Raw genomic sequence first — 19,652 nt, 5'->3', positions numbered from 1 at the left:
AGGAATGTCTGTTAATGTTTCCCTCCTTTTATCCTTAAAATAAAAAAAAAAAAAAAAAAAAAAAAACACATCTCTCTTTTTTAGGTCTATTACATAGTATTATTTAGTGGTTCATGACAGTAAGAATATTTCTCCTTTCATTTTCTCCAAAAATTGATAAATGCTCAATATTTTAGTTCACTGACATTAACTATTTATTAGCTACCCAAGAAAAGTTAAATTATAATTTTCTGTCATTATAAAAGAGCAGAACCTCTCTCAGCATAATAAGATGTCATAAAGGTTTAAATTGTTTTCGTAAACTGGCCACTTCTTCAAATGTTAAAATTTACAGTTTTGCCAGCCTTGCATGCATTCATTGTATATGTTAATATATTATTGAGTAGTCATGATATTAATATGACTGGAAATGGTTTCACTTTGAATTGTCTGCCAAACTTATGATTTCATGGCAAATATTACGTAAATCTTTCAATTCCTTTTGTAGTATTCATATTGTATCATTTGATATCTTGGGGAAATACCATATATGATTAAAACTCCTTTAAAGGTTGCAGCTTAAAATTAAGAAAATATGAATTTGATAAGTAAATTATAAACTATAATTAATAGTAACATACAAAAGAACAGCAGACAGAGCAAAATACTTCATAGTAAACTTTTGGGATAATATTTTATAAATTTATTTTATCTATTGATCTCCACAAAGAAAAGATAGCTACATAAATCACTACTTTAAAAAACTACTTTAATCTTAACAATAATATTATATAAATCTAAGTATGTCGTACATTAATTCAAGTTTCTGTCTTACCAAAGCTTTCCTTTTTATTGAGGAAGAAGAAAAATATTGCAAACACAAATACCATTTTCATAATTCCATTTACTGAGATATGAGGAGGTATATTTGCAAATAGGATCACCAATCGATGCTACTTTTCTTATGACATGCTTTTACTGTTTAACATGTTCAAAATTAATTATGTGCAAAATATACATAGAAGGTCCATTGGACACTAAAAAAGTGAAAACAAAATATAAAACCCTTGCTCTTAAATATCTCATAATTTATGTAAGGTTTTTTCCCCATAAAAAATTATTTAGTAACATTTGTTTTGAAAGATGGTTTTTTGAAAAAGAATTGTCATTTTACAGAAAATGCATGAGATTTAGAAATTTGAGTGGTTTTCCATGATGTGGCCCAGGAGAATCTCCTAGAATTAAGGGGAGGTTGATAGAGGATAAAGTTTCTCTGTTAAATTTACATATTAGTTAACTATTCAGTTAAGCAAGTTGTGTTGAAATTTCATATTTGTTCATACTGGAGATGTAACTGTTAACAAGGCAAGCCTTGACCACGTCCTCACTGAGTTTGGAAGCTGGCATAAATGCACTACAGAATAGAGAAACGTGTGCTATGAAATCCATTAACCAGGGAAATTTCCACTTCAATCAATAATGAGAAATTCTAAGAAAGCCGGCCATGGTGGCGCACGCCTGTAATCCCAGCACTGGGGAGGCTGAGGCAGGAGGATGATTGAGAGTTCCAGGCCAGCCTGGGCTACAAAGTGAGCTCAAGGCCAGCCTGAACTGCATAGCGAGACCCTGTCTCAAAAAGAAAAAAAAAAAAAAAAAAAAAAAAAAATTCTAAGAAATAGTGGAAAGAATACAAAATTGTACTAATAGCTATAAAGACTATGGAAAATAAAATTACTTACACATGTACTCTGTATAAGACATTTTTGAATGTAATTTGTACACATCGCATCATTTAACCTTCGTAACAGATGAGGGCAGCTCTTATAAGCAGCAAACTTTACTGACAAGAGAACCAAAACAAGCTCAAGACAATTGGAGACGATGTTTGGACAAGTGTCACCGCCAAATCTCAAGTTTCACCCATCTCTGTTAGCTCTGGAAATCATTCAGAGTTTTCCCAGCCTAAAGGCCCTTTCATCTGATTGGAAAACGAGGGAAACATGTAAGTTGTTGCTTCATTTTATAACTTTTAGTACTGCCAGACATTCATTTCCATTATTTTATTTCAATTTTTATGTGTATTTATGGCTAGGATCATATTATGTAAATATACCTCACATATTAATAATTATGACATTTAAAATTACCCATTATCTCTACACAACTTACTTTTAAAAACTTACAAGATATTTATTCTGTCAATTAATCTTAATTTTAGTAATCATTTAAATGTAATTTGGCAATATAAATCTTTCCATTTCTCCACATATATTATTTTAAATTCAAAGCCTTTCTCTGATTTTCTTACCCCTGATTTTCAAGTTATTTCCTAAAGCTAGGTTTAAATATAAATATTTGTCTCATTTTAAAGGCGCTTAAATAATTTATATTCCTTCCAAAATTGCATGGCAGTCCATTTATTTCTTTTCCATTTTTAACCGTTTTTCTTTAAGTTCTTCCTAGTTAACTGACAAAAGAGGATATATGTTACTTAATTTTATTAATTTTAATTTTGAGGTTTTAAATATGTTTGTCTTTGCTATTTTTTCTTTGTTTGTTTGTTTGTTTTCAAGTACTAGGAATCAAACTCACGACCTCGTGCTTGCTTGCCAGGCAAGTGCCGTGCCGTTGAACTAAATCCCCAGCCCTGTCTTTGCTATTTTTGCAATTAATAGCTCATTTTTTGTGAATTGTCAGTGCTTTCCCTAGTTTTAAAATTGAAATCTCAATATTTTTTAACATTTACTGAGCATCTACTATACAATAGGCATGGCGGATAGAACAGCATTGTCTCTAACAATGGCCAGACAACTTAACCACTATAAATAAGGAATAGAACCGTAGAACGACTGGAATGCTCAGTATTCCTGGAGTAAAAAGAAAGATTTTTTTTTCTTATATCTCAGAGATCTCTGAATATGGTGATGTAACTATTTGTAACTATTTTCTGAAGAAAGAGTCTTTGTCACAAAGTCAGGATGGTTTCATATTCAATTTTAAAACGAGGATATTTAAATTATCAGATTAGTATTGTGGTGATTTTAAAGAACTGTGTGTAGCCGAGGCATAGCATGAAGTATGAAGAATGCTGAAGGATGATGATCTGAGAAATAAACCGAGGGCACCATAAGAAAGATGTGGATCTACTCTAAAGCATTTTCATGTATGTCTTACTATCTCAACCTATTTCTATTATAAGTGTTGTGATTATTTCAAATGTTTTCCTAAAATGTTTACTTCTTTTAATAATGTGGGAAGCATGCATACAATTTTTTCCTTGTATTTGAATCTTCCGATCTTTTATTGTTTCTTCAGTTTTTCTAAATTATTTATACATAGTTTTAAAATATAAATAGATGAGACCATTCTGCACTGACTATATTTGTTTATGTCTGAATTAGCTCATTACATTTCAGAAGAAATTCACTTATATAAAACTACATATTTGATAGACTAGAATAGCAATGATTTTATTTATTTTAATAATTATCTATGACCATAACTAGAATGATAATTTCAAGAAATAGCTATTGTTCCCAGCAGTTTCTCATGAATATTTCATAACATATTGGAAATGTAATTTTATAAGAGTTCACAGGTGGTTTAGAAACCCCATATGAATTGATATGTCTTAATATTAGAATTACAACTCAGCTGGTGTTACCGTCAGCTGCTTCATAAGATTAATCTGGAACTTTTTGTGGGAGAAGAGATTTCCATAGCATGGGGCCATTTAAAGTTGTTTATGTTCCCCTCAATTCCATTATAGTAAATGTAACTCATAGTTCTTTCATGTGGATCCAAGTTGTCTTTGATATAAGCATGGAATAAAAATGATAGGTCATTTAAGATGATCATCCTCTTAACATTACTGTTAGAGATTATTGTAAGACAACAAAATTTTTAAAATATATTGATATGTCTAAAAATAAATAATGAGAAAAGCAAATAAAAATATACGAGAGTATAGTCATATTGAAAGTAATTTATTATAGAAAAACTCAGTATTCCATCATTTCCCTCAGTGGTATCTTGTTCAATTTGTTTGCTAGATTTATTAATAGAATTGAGTAGTACTAAGTTAAAAAGTATAGTGGAATATCTACTATAGATCCACTACCCTTATTATTAAGTTTTTTTTATAAAACAAGGGGTACTTAAATGAAAAAATATTCTGAATACCAACACCTGTAATATTAATTGTAGGTGTTTCCAGATTATTATTGCATTTTGGATTATTTTTATCATTTATGGTTTTATCATTTGTACTTTATAATAACTGTAGGGACTGTGATCCTATTATTGTTCTAATGTTATACAGTATGTAAGAAAATTAAGCGAGAAGTGTATCATACAAGTATTCCAATGCTATGAAGAATCTAAAAGTCAGAATCAAGACTCATCCATGTTCTTGTCTTTTAGCTATAATACCTGACACCACTTTCCAGATATTTTACATGCGTAGTTATTTAGTTCTTACAATGTTGTGAAATGATCATTTTCTGTTGTTGTTTAATAGACAAAGCAAAGGAGACCTAAAAAGATTTAATAACATGGTAAATTGAACACAGATATTAGCTTGCACAGCAAGACTCAAACTACCCTGATTATAATGGTCTATATTATGAAACTCCAGTAAAGAGAATTGCTCACTCCAAAAACTACAGTAATTATGATACCTGGGAAAAGAAAATTGAAGGGATTATTAGAGCTATTAAGTCCCAATTTTATCTAATTCTCTTATTTCTGACCTCATAAAAGTTTTACTAGAACAATAATCATTTACCTTTGTGTTTAAATCTTTCTTATTTTTCAAAATCATTAGATAGATGTGATAACTGCCACAAAAACATGCAGATAAATGGACTGAATAATTAAAAAATGATAAACACAAAGGATAATGATTTACCATTTCATGAACTGTGAACTGCTTGAATTTAATATGAAGTTTATCCTTTTAAATATATTCAGAGTTAGAGAGAGTCCAACAATTATTTAAATATTCAAATGTTAGGGGCACTTTTAGCTGTTTATAGTATATAGTACATAGTATTTAGTAGTTGATTTCTGATTTTAGAGATACTACCTTAACCAGGGACATTTACTATTATCACTCATATTTATACTTTTTATCTATCAACAACACACAGTGTAAAATTAATAATTGACTTAATTCATTCTTGCAAAACATAAGTGCGTAATGTGTCTGAATTTTAATATCTGATAAATAATAGAGATCATATTTTAACCTAAACTGAAAAGGTCTTTAAAGGGCTATAGATTTTGATGAGAATTCAATGCTAAAACCTTTCAGAGGGATTCATCCCTTATGTCTGTTTAAGAAGAACATGTTAGGGCTGGGGATTTAGCTCAGCGGCAAAAGCGCCTGCCTGGCAAGCACAAGGTCGTGAGTTCGGTTCCTGGTACCGGAGAAAACCCAAAAAAAAAAAAAAAAAAAGAACATGTTAAATTATTTCTCCCACTGAAAAAGAAGATAATTCTAATAATATTTTGTATATTTTCAAAACCTTACCATTAACATGGCAAAACCCTGTAGAAGAAATTAAAAATTTTGAGCAATGAATTTCTTATAAAATTTGTTTAAAATACCTATTATTGATATCACATCCATATTTACATAAGATTATCTATCAGATCTATTTAATATTTAATATAAAAACTGTAACAGTCACAAAATAAGGCACTTTCTTTTGTATTTTAAACAAAAAATAAAATAGTCATTCAAAACAAGATAATAGGAGGGTAACAACAGTTAATACATTCCATGCATTTATGTTTAAATTAGTTACTAAAAGTACAAAATATTGGCATTTAATTGTCCAAACAATACTAGCACAAATTTTCTTTTCAATGAACTAAGAGAAATTAGTGTTATAATTATTGTAACTGTCTTGTACATATATATGTATATATTTTTTGCTTTTCCCTTCCTTCTTTTGTCCATTCCCCCATCCCAGTTTCTCTTTGCTTTTAAAATTTCTTTCCATTGTATAATATCTATTGTACATTCTGAATCTTATGTACTCTTTCAGCTTCTTGCACTGGGGAGATAATACAATGTCTACACATATACATCTGGTTTATTTTACTTATGGGTATGGCCTCAAATTGCATCAACTTACTTATAAAAGTCTCAAGTTTATCCTTCTTTATGGCTGAGCAATGTTACATTGTATAAAAATACCACATCTATTTTATCCATTTCTTAGTCAGTGGGCATTTAGGTTGTTTCCAAGATCTAGATATTAAAATTTGTACTGCTATAAACATGGGTTCACATATGTCCTTATTGTATTGCTTTTAATTGTTCTGGGAAGATGCCCAGCAGAGGAATAGGTAGGTCAAATGGGACCTCTAATCCTAGATTTTGAGGCATCTCCACAGTGATTTCCACAGTGGTTGCACCAGTCTGCACTCCCACCAACAGTACAGAAGTGTTCTTTTTTCTCCACAGCTCCACCAGCATTTGTTATCGGTTGATTTCTTGATGATAGCTATTCTTTTTGGGTGAGATGGAAGCTCAGTGTTGGTTTAACTTGCATCTCTTGAATGACTAGTGATGTTGAATTTTTTTTCATATACGTATTTGCTGTTCATATTTCTTCATCTGAAAAGTGGGTATTCATCTCAGATGCCCATTTTTGGATTGGGTCTTTAAATTTGGGAGGTCTGACATTTTTGAGTTCTTTATATGTTCTTAGTAGTGATCCTTTGTCTCAGGAACAGGTGACAAAAAATTATCTCACATTGTGGGTTGTTTCTAAACTTTCAGTCAAATATTATTGGGTATAATGACTCTTAAAATGATAATAGTACACATTTATACCTATCAATAATTTACACCTTCAAAATATTTTCATTTTGAAATATAATAATAATTAATCTTTATAAATATAAAGTTATATCAATAAGCATCCTGTGAATATTAAATGTCTTCTGCAGTCTCAAGAATGTACTTTATTGACGTGTTGAAATCTATATAAATCACCTTTTGCTCATTCGTGTTTGTCTCTGATTCACCTATTAGGGTCCCTAACTCTTTTGCTAGAAAGTTAGGTGGTGGACTCAGGAATATATTCTAGAGAATTCCTCACTTTGTACCCAGTTACATGACTAAATTTGGTTATTAAATCCAGAAGTCTTTGGGTGGAAATTTTGGGAACTTCTTTGCAAGTATCATATCATCTGTAAATAATAGCAATTTAAAATTTTCCCTTCCTATCTTTATTCCTTTTATTTATTTCTCTGTCTAATTGCTCTGGGTAATATTTCCAGAACTATATTAAATAGGAGTGGTCATAGTGGATATCATTGTCTTAGTCCTGATTTTTGAGAGAAAGTTTTCAGTTTTTGAGCATTTAGTATGACATTGGCTATTTATTTGTCATAATTGGCTTTTATGAGATTGAGACAAAGACCATCTATCCCAGTTTTCTGTAGGGTTTTCATCCTGAGTGGGTATTCCACTCTTTCAAATGTTTTTCTGTGTCTATTCAGATGATTATGTAATTTTGGTCCTTGGTTCTGTTGATGTGATGCATTACATTTATTGATTTGCATTTGTTGAACCATCTCTGCATCCTTGAGATGAGTCCTACTTGGCCATGGTTGACAATCTTCATGATTTGTTGTACTGTTTGCCAGTATCTTATTGCAGATTTCTGGGTCTATGTTCATAAGTGAGATTGGCCTATGTTCATAAGTGAGATTGGCCTCTGTTTTGGTTGGATAATTCTCTGGTTTTGGTATCATGGTAATTCTTTATTCTAGGAATGACTTTGGGAGTACTGATTGCCTTTCAATTTCATTAAAGAATTTGAGAGTAATGGTATTAGATTCTCTCTAAATTTTTTTTTAATTCAGCAGTGAATCCATCTAACTTAGGCTTTTTTTGTTTGTAAATTTTTAATTAGATTTTCAATTTCATTAACTAATACTTGTATCTACAAACTCACTAAGAGAAAAATTACAGAAACAACACTTTTCATAATAGCATCAAAAAAGATGAAAATTTAGGAATCAGTCTATAAAAGGAAGTAAAAGATCTCTACACTGAAAATTACAGTACTTTGTAAAAGTAAATCAAAAAGAATATCAAGAAATGGAAAGATATCTCTTATCTCTTGGGTAGGAAGAACTAACATAGTGAAAATGGCTAGCCTCCCAAAATGCAATTCCAATCAAAATACCCTTAACATACCTCACAGAAATAGAGAAAAAATTCCCAAGGTTGATTTGGAACAAGAAGAAACCTAAAATAGCAAACACAGTTCCAGGTTATAAAGGAAAGGCAGTGGGGATCACAATCTCTGGCTTAAAGTCATACTTCAGAACTCCTATAATAAAAACAGCATAGTACTGGCCAAAAAAAACAGACCTAAGGATGAACGAAACAGATTAGAAGATGTAGAAACAACTCCAGACACATTCAGTCACCTTATCTTTGATAAAGAGTTCAGACATATTCACTGAAAGACAGTCTCTTCAATCAGTGGTGCTGGAAAAACTGACTTTCCACATGTCAAGACTAAAACTAGACACACATCTATAGCTATGCGCCAAAGTAAAGCCAAAATGCATCAAAGATCTAAATATTAAAACAGAAATACTAACTTTGGAAGGTGGGATAGGTGAAACCTTTGAAGACATAGGTAGGGACAAAAGGACTCCATGAGCAAAACCAGACGGCATGGGAAATACCACAAAATACACAAAGACAAAACTGAATATTGGTCGTATTTCTTATTGGCGTATTTTACTTTTCTCTGACTATAACTGTATTTTGTTAAATATTGATGGTTCATTTTAAAATTCAGTTTATTGTGTTAAGTAAAAGGGATAATTTCTAGGTTATTTTGTTTACATTTTAACCCTCCATCTGTTTTACTAATGGAGAACTTTGCACAATCCAGTAGGAACTATATACTACCCAAGAGATTAAGATTATCAAATAGACTACATACGCATGATCAGCAAATAAAGCCTAGATTTTCTAAGAACTAGTGAAACATAAGTAACCTAGAACAGATGCATTTCATTCTTTTTAGTTTGCCTTCCAGTGTGAAGTAGATTGCCCAATAGAATATGATATTTGACAATGCTCATAGAATGCTCATAGAAATTTGCTTTAAATGATTGTATTTGAAGTGATAAGCTAGGAGGCTTTGTAGTAAATTATTTTCTTCTTGGAAAAACAATATTATAGTTAAATTAATGCACTCTTTCATTGTATATCCTGCCAGAGAGCTTTCAAAAACCAGCTTTGTATTCTCGTGAGAAGAGTACTCACTACTCTGCTTCCTTGTTGCTCCGTTTAGCAGACGACCACTTCTATTCACAGACATTTAACCAGAATAAAAGCCTAGTCTAAACAGGCTTGGGTATAATTCAGACAGAAGAGGCAAAAAGTACTAAGAACCTTTAAGACTTTTCCTCAACAAAAAATAGATGTACATTTCAAATTGGAAATTTCTGTAAGATAAGATAAAGTCCATAGTGTTCTTTTATTGATGCACTCTGCAGTGCAATTTTTATACTCTCATATCTCCTGTAATAGAAAATATGACCTAGAGCTACACATAACACCACTATTTGGAACCATTACAGGCCTTTGTAAAGTGTATTATGCCTTGGTGATGCATTCAGAAGAAATCCAAAAACATATAAATCTAACTATTGCCCTTAAACTACACCATTGGGTGAGATTTCAAGTTTTCAGAATCTGAATGTTTCTTAGCAGGTTAGAATTTTAGAACCATTGGCTATTCCTCAAATGAATGTTTGACCTCTCTCCAGAAAGGAACTAGAAGGTATGAAAGAATAACATAAAGATGGAAAAGCTATGTTTAAAATATAGATATTTTAAAAATAAAGGACCTATATTAATATTAAAGTTTGTAGCATCAATAAATATATAAGCAAACATAAGTACACAGATGTTTGTAAGGTACATGTCATCATCCATATTATTCTTTGTGTTGATTTACTTGTTTAAATATTACCTTTTATTATCTGATATGTTGAACAAGCCAGTGTTGTTTTCTGTTATATTTATTATAGATCCATACTAGTTAACATAAAGTACATGTTTACTCGCTATTAATAATGCCAACATGATATGCTACTATTCCTTATCTCTTACTACGTGTTTCAAAATGCATGCTAAATATTTTGAATCATTTTGGCATTTTTCCACCTACAATATGCCTCACATTAAATTGATACTTTACAAATTCTATATAGTGGTGTTTATTCTACTTTTGGTACTGGGAATCGAACTCATGACCTTGCACTTGCTAGTCAGGTACTTGGGCCGCTGAGCTATATCCCCAGCCCTAGAAACTCTATATATAAGCAAGAAAAGAAATTGCATTCTTTTCCTGAACTTATCTTTCTGCACATTTCTTTATCAATGAAAACTATCACCATTAAAATATTATCTATTATGTAGATTGTGCTGCCTGGCAAGCACAAGGTCCTAAGTTCAATTCCCTGTACCAAAAAATAAATACATGCATAAATACATCAATATTATTATGTGGTAAACATATTATTATTAGACTTACCTATGCAATGTACAAGTTTGCATATTAGAGAAATTTATTCAATTTTTTCAAACTCTGAGGTACTATAACGTATTAAAGCTAGGTATATGTTTAAATAAATGGATTAATTAAGCACCCCTGACTGATATTCCAAGTGTTTTTAGGAGTAAATAAATCATAAAAATTCCTATGGAATATTAAATATTCCATATTAAAATATTATCTATTATGTAGATTCTTAATACTTTTTTATGAAAAATAGAAATAACTTATAGCCAAGTAAAAAAGTGGTATTTCTTTTTTAAAAAATTACATGTATATGTACACTGTCAGTAATGTGTAACTAACAAAAATTTTATCACTAAAATATATATGGAGAATCAGTAATTATTTAGACTGGAGCTATAGTAATTATATTATCTTGGAGATTTATTCTATGAAGTTTCCAGAAGAGAATAAAAAATCTTAAGATCTATAAAAGGCAGGTAAATGTTTATGACATGTAATTTACAAGTAAAAGGAAAATTTAAAATTGGAAGGATATGAAATTAAAAAGAGTTATGCTGGTGTACACCTGCAATCCCAGCACTTGGGAAGCTGAAGCAGAAGGATATCAAGTTAAAGTCCAGCCTGTAGTACCTAGTGAGTCTGGAAACAACAACCACAAAAGATTAAGTGACTGTTATGGGTTATATCTAGATGTTCCCTAAAAGCCACATGAAGTCATAGATGGGGCTTTTTGAAGGTGGCTGGATCTAGGGTGTGTGATGCTGGAATCAAGGATGTGATGCTAAGAATAAGGGTGTGAGTGCTACCTGCCCCAGGTGAGCAACCAGAATAAAATATAAGGGAGAAAACAAGGGTCACTACTTATGCCTGTTGCTTGATACTTTGCTGCTTGCTGCCTACCTTGAACTATTTTTCCTCAACCATGTCATCCTGCTTTGAAGGCAGCCAACTATGAAATGAAACCCTCACGAGCTCTGAATTAAATAAACATTTCCTTCCCTAACTTTTGGTGTCGGATATTTTTTCTTAGCAATGAGAAAGTAAATAAGACAGTGATTTTCTAGCTTAAAGTAAAATACACACTTATGCTTTAAGAGAAAACTAAAAGGTCCCTTTTTAAACAAGATTTTTCAAAAATTCCTTCCATTCTTTATTTATTTGTGGATTAATAATTTCCTTTCACTCTCAATTCATCATTTTATTAATTACCAAGGTATGTCTGTTTTTCCTGACACAATGTTGGCATATGTGAGTTTTATAATTTCAAATTCTGAGCTTAAATAGTTGTAAATTTTCTATTAGTGATTTAAAACACCTAATACAGTATATTTTCCATGCAAATAGCTATTATCCTCTATTCTTTAGGGAATAATGAAAAAATTCTCTATGTATTCACTATATATTGTTATGAAAATATTTCATCTATGGTTGTTGACCCTCCAGATGCAGTATGCATGGTTACTGTAACTATGAAACATATTCTACAGTGTTTTGAATGCTTATTAACATCATGCCATTTTAAACATATAACAATGATTTCAAGAATTTAAAATTAGAGTTTCAAAGTATTTTAAAAAATAGATTATAAGATGTATATTGTAAATCTTGCTCATAATTTTCCTTCACTATCACTTATAGTTTAAGCATGGTAGTAAAATATTGATACAAAAATTAATTTTTATTAACAAAACAAGAACAAGAAGTTCAGTGTGTGCATGGATAATAAATGCAAATTATTTTTCCATGGGTGTCAAAGATTTACACTGAATGTATGAACATGGAAGAACTCAGCTACTCTCCTCCAATATTAATATAAAGATTAGTATCTTTTTTCTTTTTAAGCTGTGATCCTTATAAACCTGTACTTTTTGTGATTTTTCGTGACAAACTAGATAGTTTATAATGGGAGAAATCAGGACATTTCATTATTTTTCCATACATTAACTAGCTAAGTATCTACAGAGATTTAAAGTAGTTTCACTTAAAGGAAATATGGTGACATTTTTGTCAATAAGAAATTTAACGGAATGTCTTATCACAAAATCCCAAAAGTAATGGGATATATATTTTTAAAATTTACTTTAAATGTGTCCATGAAAAGATAATAAATAAAGATAAAGTACATTATTCAAGAGTTATTCAGAGCACAAGGAAAGAGAAATGCACAGGCTAATTCTTTCAAACTGGGTCCACATGTTTCAGGGTCATGATAAAGTACAGGAGACACAAAGTCAGGATCCCAAGTACAGTGAGGTCCTACATGATAAAACAAAGACACCTAAAATTTTTACCTCTAGTGAGTAATGTAAAAGACAGAAGAAGAACCACACACTCTTTAATCTAACTGCTTGTAGGTAGATCTAAAAATATAAATTAAATATTTCCTATGAGAATTGTTAATGACAAGATGATACTTGCGGTTGTTTCAAATCAGAAAGCATTCTGTATGCAGATTTAATTCACATGCAATGATTTAAATTGGGTTCATGGACTTAATAGAATCAAGGAAATTCTATATTGAACTTACTTTCATCCAGGACTGAAAAATAAAAGTGCAAGATATAACTCCTCTGTTCTTAAAAAAAATTCATAATCTAGTGAATAAATCAATCATCATAAGCAAGAATGGAGAGAAATGAAATCTATATAATCAGTTAAAATAAAATTCATTATGTCAATGTAATGAGACTAAGTAAATTTTAAAATAAAAAAAACAAAGCTGTCCTACACTTGAAGTGCATAATTAACATTAGCAGCTTAATAGATGGGAATATGCTAATATAAGGCAATATTGTTAGAGAAAATAAACAATAAATTGGAAAACAGAACACAAGAAAGCTTCCATAAGTAATATGAATATGTGAGATAAAAATATCAATATGAAAGTGAGAAGCATCATGGTAGGGTGATGGAATTTAAAACACAATCAACTGGAAATGGAAGCCGAGATGGTGAATGACAATATTAGATGAGATAATGTTAAGATTTTCCAGAGCTGAGAGGTCAAGAACTAAAATTCCAATTTGAAAATTTCAAAATGTATAAGGGTAAAATAAATAAATAATCTTCTTTTTTTTTTTAGCAAACACACATACATTTACAAAATAACACAAAAACAATAGAAGCAATACTAAATTTCAGACAAGGTGATAGGAAATTAACAATGCTTATTGTATTACATATTTTTATCTTCAAATTGGTTACTCAAGTAAACAAATATAGACATGTAAGATTGGTCAAATAATTAAACATTGACTGTTCCTTTCAACAGAGGAATACCAGTCAGTAGTTATGACTTGCTAACTTTGCTGTTAGCTATCCTGGGTATACATGTATACATAGTTTTCCCCTTCTTTCTCTTTTCTTTTCCGTCATCTCAGTTGTTCTTTACTTTTGAGCAGTTTCCTTTCATTTCACAATATCTATCATACCTCCTAAATTTTGTTCACTCTTTCAGGTTCTTACAATCGTGAGACAATACGGTGTTTACACATGCAGGTCTGATGTATTTAACTCATGAGTATGGTTTCTAGTTGTGTCCATTTACCTATAAAAGCCTCAAGTTTATCTTTATTTATTGGTGACTAATATTCCATTATATAAAAATATCACAACTTTTTTATCCATTCCTCGGTGGATGGACATTTTGGTTACTTCCACAATTTAGCTATTACAAATTGTGCTGCTGTCAACATGAGTGCACATATATCGCTGTGATTTGATGTTTTCAGTTCTTCTGGGAAAATACTCAGAAGAGAAATATCTCGGTTGAATGGGACCTCTATTTCTAGTTTACTGAGGAATCGCCAAACTGATTTCCACATGGTAATGGCTAAAAACAGACCTGAAGATCAATGGAACAGACTGGAAGAAGCAGCCACAACCACAAACACAATCAGCCCCCTGATCTTTGACAAAGGGGCCAAACATATTCACTGGAAGAAAGATAGCCTCTTTAATAAATGGTACCGGAAAAACTGGCTTGCCACATGCCAAAGACTGAAAATAGACCCACATCTATCACTATGAACCAAACTCAAATCAAAATGGATCACAGATTTCAATATTAAAACAGAAACACCAGGGGGCTGGGGATTTAGCTCAGCGGCAAAAGCACCTGCCTGGCAAGCGCGAGGTTGTGAGTTCGGTTCCCGGTACCGGAGAAAAACAAACAAACAAACAAAACAGAAACACTAAATCTACTGGAAGAGAAAGTAAATAAAAATCTTGAAGATATACGGGAAGGCAGAGAGTTCTTCAACAAAAACCAGACTGCATAGGAAATACTCCAAAGAATCAACAAGTGGGATCTCATCTTACTGAAAAGTTTTTGCACATCTAAAGAAATCACCAGCAGAGTAAAAAGAAATTCCACAAATTGGGGAAAAAGATTAAGCAAATGTCCCTCAGATGAAGGACTTCTGTCTAGAACATATAAAGAATTAATAAACATCTCCCTCCTGAAATTCAAAGACCCAATCCAAAAATGGTTAGCTGAGATGAATACACACTTCTCAGATGAAAAAAATGCAAATGGCAAATAAATAAACAAGAAAATGTTCAACATCATTAGCCATTCAACAAATGCAAATTAAAACAACACTGAGATGCCATCTCACCCCAAGAATGGCTATTGTTAAGAAATCAACCAACAACAAATGCTGGCAAGGCTGTGGAGCAAAAGGAACACTTCTCCACTGCTGGTGGAGGATAGGTGAAATAATCTTCTAAGAATAAAGGAAAATATTTTGTTCCAAAGAAGCAAAATTTGAAACCATCACTGCATATATAATCTGTCCTACCAATTATTAAAGAGAAAAATAATGTTAGACAATTTTATTAAATTACACTGAAAGAACTACAGTCATATTTAAAAATATTGTACAGTTACAAAACCAGTTACAAAAAAGGAAAGAAATCAAATGATGAATGGTGGCTGGAGGAAAAGAAGAAAGAAGAAAGAAGAGGGAAAGAAGAAAAAAGGACTGAAGAAAAAGAAATACAGTCTATTATGTACATGTAGAAGCTCTCCAAACGATATGTAAACATTATGTGCTAAATGCACTATTTTCAGAAAATAATCTGAAAATAACTGCCTTTACACAAAATAACAATAAAACACCTAGGGACAGGACAAAAAACAGATGCTGGACAATCATAGCTAATGTATGGACAGTGATTTCTGAAATCTCAGACCACGTCAGTGATTTGCACACAGAGTAAGGATACTGGTTACTGGAAATTATTTAATGCCATTTTTTTCTATTCTTCTTTACTTTTTAATTTCTCTTTTTAAATGGAATTTTGTTTTTAAATTTGGCTGTTCAAACTGAATGAAATGAAACAAAACCCAAGCAAAATGATGCAAGAAGGACAAAAATGCTATTATTTTTGTCAACCTAGCAGTTTGACTCACAGTAAATTAAGTTTTTCCATAAATTGCTAACACACCTTGATGGTATCTTCTGGTTTTTGGTATCATCCTAAGCTTTTTTTAATGTTCTCTACTGAAAAACAGCAGCTGGTATACCATAGCTAGTTTCCCAAATGCAACTTGAATATCAGGCAATATGTATCCTATGGGGCAATTAACAGTCAGATTTCCTTTCCAACATATTTATGGGAAAATGTTATTTTCAACCTTTGTGAATAAATAGGCATGAGTTACATGGTAGTTAATGTATGGTCAAAGTTAATTTGAATCTAAAATTGATCCACATAAATTAAACCAGTCCTGTAACTCATGTCACTTGTTTGGGTTTTAAATTCATCACAGAGCTTTTAGAAATGGCCCTTTAAATCACATTCTCTGAACAGTGAAGCACAGAATATTTCAGTTCCACCTGCACGTTCATAACATTTATGAATATATTATATAGGATAGAATCTTAATATAAAATTGAATATTATACATATTATAGTTGGATTTTTTATACATGCACTGTCATTCTATCACCGATGAAACCAAATTGATCTCTCTGAAATAAAATTCTATTTGCAAATTTTCTTATTTTAGACAGTTTTAAGTTTATGTTTGATAGCTTTTCTCAGTACCCTCTTGTGTATGAAATTTAAAGTGGCAAATGAAAAATCATTAAAGTACTCTTATTTATTTTATAATTATTTTATGTAATGAGATTTCATAGATATGAATTATTTTTTAAGTAAGTGTAGAAAGAGATGAAAGAAGCCACCTACAAAATAATTTCACACACTAATTTCTGTTTCCACATTATATATTTAATGTGTGTGTATATTACATATTTTTATATAATAGTTTTATATATATTATATATAATTACTAGAGGAGACACTAGGCAAAGAGAGGTTATACGGTGTACCCAAATTAATAAAGTTAATAATATATTGAAGCCAGAATTTATCCCCACAGTCTTGTTCCAGAGGCTACGGCCCCTTCAACAATCGCATGTCTTAGTCATCTAGAATGTCTATTTTCACGAAGTAGATATTTACCATTGAATTGCTAGTGTCACTAACTAACAAAATAAGGAACCACAGAAAGTCCAGCAACGAAGAAAAATACAAAAAAAATTAAACATATTTGAAATATTTCTTAAAGTACTTATGAGTAAAAATTTAGTTAATATTGCAAGAAAATGTATACTTTAAAAGGTTGTCAGAACATGTGAGATATACTAAAAAAACAAACCCTTATATATAATGGAGAAAATAATTTTGAAAGAAAATTATGTATTATGATGTTGTATTTGTATACTATATACATAAAGATATTGACATTCAAAAAACTTTAAAGCAAAAATATAAAATCTTGTTAGGAAAATTTTGGCATAGGTTTGAATAGTGAAAAAATAGTCAATTTTATGTAAAATGGAAAGAAAATCATAAAACTATAGAATGAAATCCTTTACAAGACATAATGGTATCATAATTGAAAATTGAAAATTGTTTCTGAGAGGGAAAAGTCATAGTTACTGTGGGTCAATTTTATATTCACAAAAGTAAGCACAGTAATTAAAACAAATGTGAAATGCTATACTTCCTACATTAATAAGTATAAAAAACATGATAAGAATTTTAAACAAGTTAAAACTTGAAACAAAGAATGAGTTTTTATTAAAATTTAAAGATCTTTCAAAAATATTATATATTTTGAGTATAGATTCACCTATAATATATAAAATACTGGCCAATTATTGGTAAAATATGAAGATAAAACTAGGTTTTCAAAATTTCCTTTAATTACATTTAATTCTTCACACCAAATTAGAAAGAAATTGTTTAGGGACTTCTATTTACTAAGTCTTTTCAACTATTTTAACTTCGTATTGATAGAAATACTGTTTCTTAGCTACTTTTCTCATCGCTGAGTTAAAACACCCAATAGCTGAAGATAAAAAGGGAAATGTTAATTTGGCTCACAGTTTGTGGAGGTTTCAGTCCATTATTGGGTGACTCCAAAGCAGGGCAGCATGGCAGAGGGCCATCACAGGGAAGCAAATCCATTCATGGCATGGAAAGCAGAAGGCAGGAAGCAGCAAGTAACAACAGCAGCCCTCCCTCTGTCCGTTATAGTCTACAAAGCCTACATGCTCTGAGGGGAGGTAGTGTTCACACTCTGTGTGGTTTTTTCCTATTATTCACACCCAGAACTATGCCTAACCTGTCATGGAACTAATTTAATGATCACACTCCCTTACTCTCAGCATCACATACTTAATTTCAGACCAGACACTCTAGTTCCAGCCATCTCTGTATCTAGAGGGGACCGCATGAGGCTTTGAAGGGACATCTAGACACAAACTCTAACAAATAATTCTCTTACTCTCATATGTTTGTTTGGAAAACAATATTTAACTAAGTATTATCACCTGAAAAACAAATAGCAGTGGCAAATAAATTAATTGGAAAACAACTTGCTTTTAATAATGACATGGACTACTGGAAACAGAAGTACCCAAATAAGCTTTAGGGGCTGGGGATTTAGCTCAGCAGCAGAGCGCCTGCCTGGCAAGCGCAAGGTCGTGAGTTCGGTTCCCGGTACCAGAGAAAAACCAAAAAAAAAAAAAAAAAAACAAATAAGCTTTAGATGTAATTCTTATTGTTATACCCTTTATCTGCTTCTCAAATTCCCCTTTTCAATAAAATACATTGTAATATTTTTATCTCTTTATGATAAGCAAAAGAAAAGTATGCTGACAAAGTATGTCAATTGACAGTGAAAACTGTTTAAATTGTAGCATTGTTCTATTATCATATCTCATGAAATTCTCAGTTAGAAAAATATAATTTAAAGAATTTGGATGCAAATTACTTTAATTTTTAAGAAGAACTTAATTATTCCTTGGTTTTGTAAAATTTAACAAGTCAAGCTCTCTGCAACTCAGAAATGTAATCCAAGGATAGTATTAAGAGTTAAAGCCTCAAAACTAAAAAAAAAAAAACAAAAAAAACTTGGGGCTGGGGATTTAGCTCAGCGGCAAAGCGCCTGCCTGGCAAGCGCAAGGTCGTGAGTTCGGTTCCCAGTACCGGAGAAAAACTTTAAAAAAAAAAAAAAAAAGAAGAAGAGTTAAAGCCTCTGAGAAAGGATTAGAACTACACGAAGTCTTCCTAGTGGCTTCATAAGAATAAAGGAGTGACACACAGTTCATTCATGCTTGCACTTCCTGTCTCTTGCCAGGTGATCCCATGCGTTGTTTCAGACACTGCTAGTAAGAAGGTCATCACCAGATGCAGACCCTCAAACTTTGACAAGTAAAGTGAGGCACAATAATGCTATTTTCATTGCAACCTACCCACTGTGTGGTTTGATGATATTGGTAGAATAAAATGGTATTAAAACTGACTAACATTTGCGAGAATAAAAATTAACAAGACCACGTAATGCAGTGGCAGGTGCAGGGCTGGTACATTCTACCTGACAGTTTTTGTTATCAGTTTGTGAGTATCCATGACTACAAATGCCAGAATGGAAAACCTATATTAGAGTTATATGTATTTGAGTGTGCATATATGGATATTCAAATGCCAAAGTATTTAATATATGTACCTAAGCTAATCAGAGAGTTACATGCTTTCAGGCAATGTACTCTAAATTCAAGGAATTATGCATTACACTGA

Source organism: Chinchilla lanigera, unplaced genomic scaffold, assembly GCF_000276665.1.
Source record: "Chinchilla lanigera isolate Chin_1 unplaced genomic scaffold, ChiLan1.0 scaffold00003, whole genome shotgun sequence".
In the NCBI taxonomy this organism is placed as follows: domain Eukaryota; kingdom Metazoa; phylum Chordata; class Mammalia; order Rodentia; family Chinchillidae; genus Chinchilla; species Chinchilla lanigera.
The sequence above is the reverse complement of the archived record's forward strand: the minus strand, read 5'-3'. Positions refer to the sequence as shown.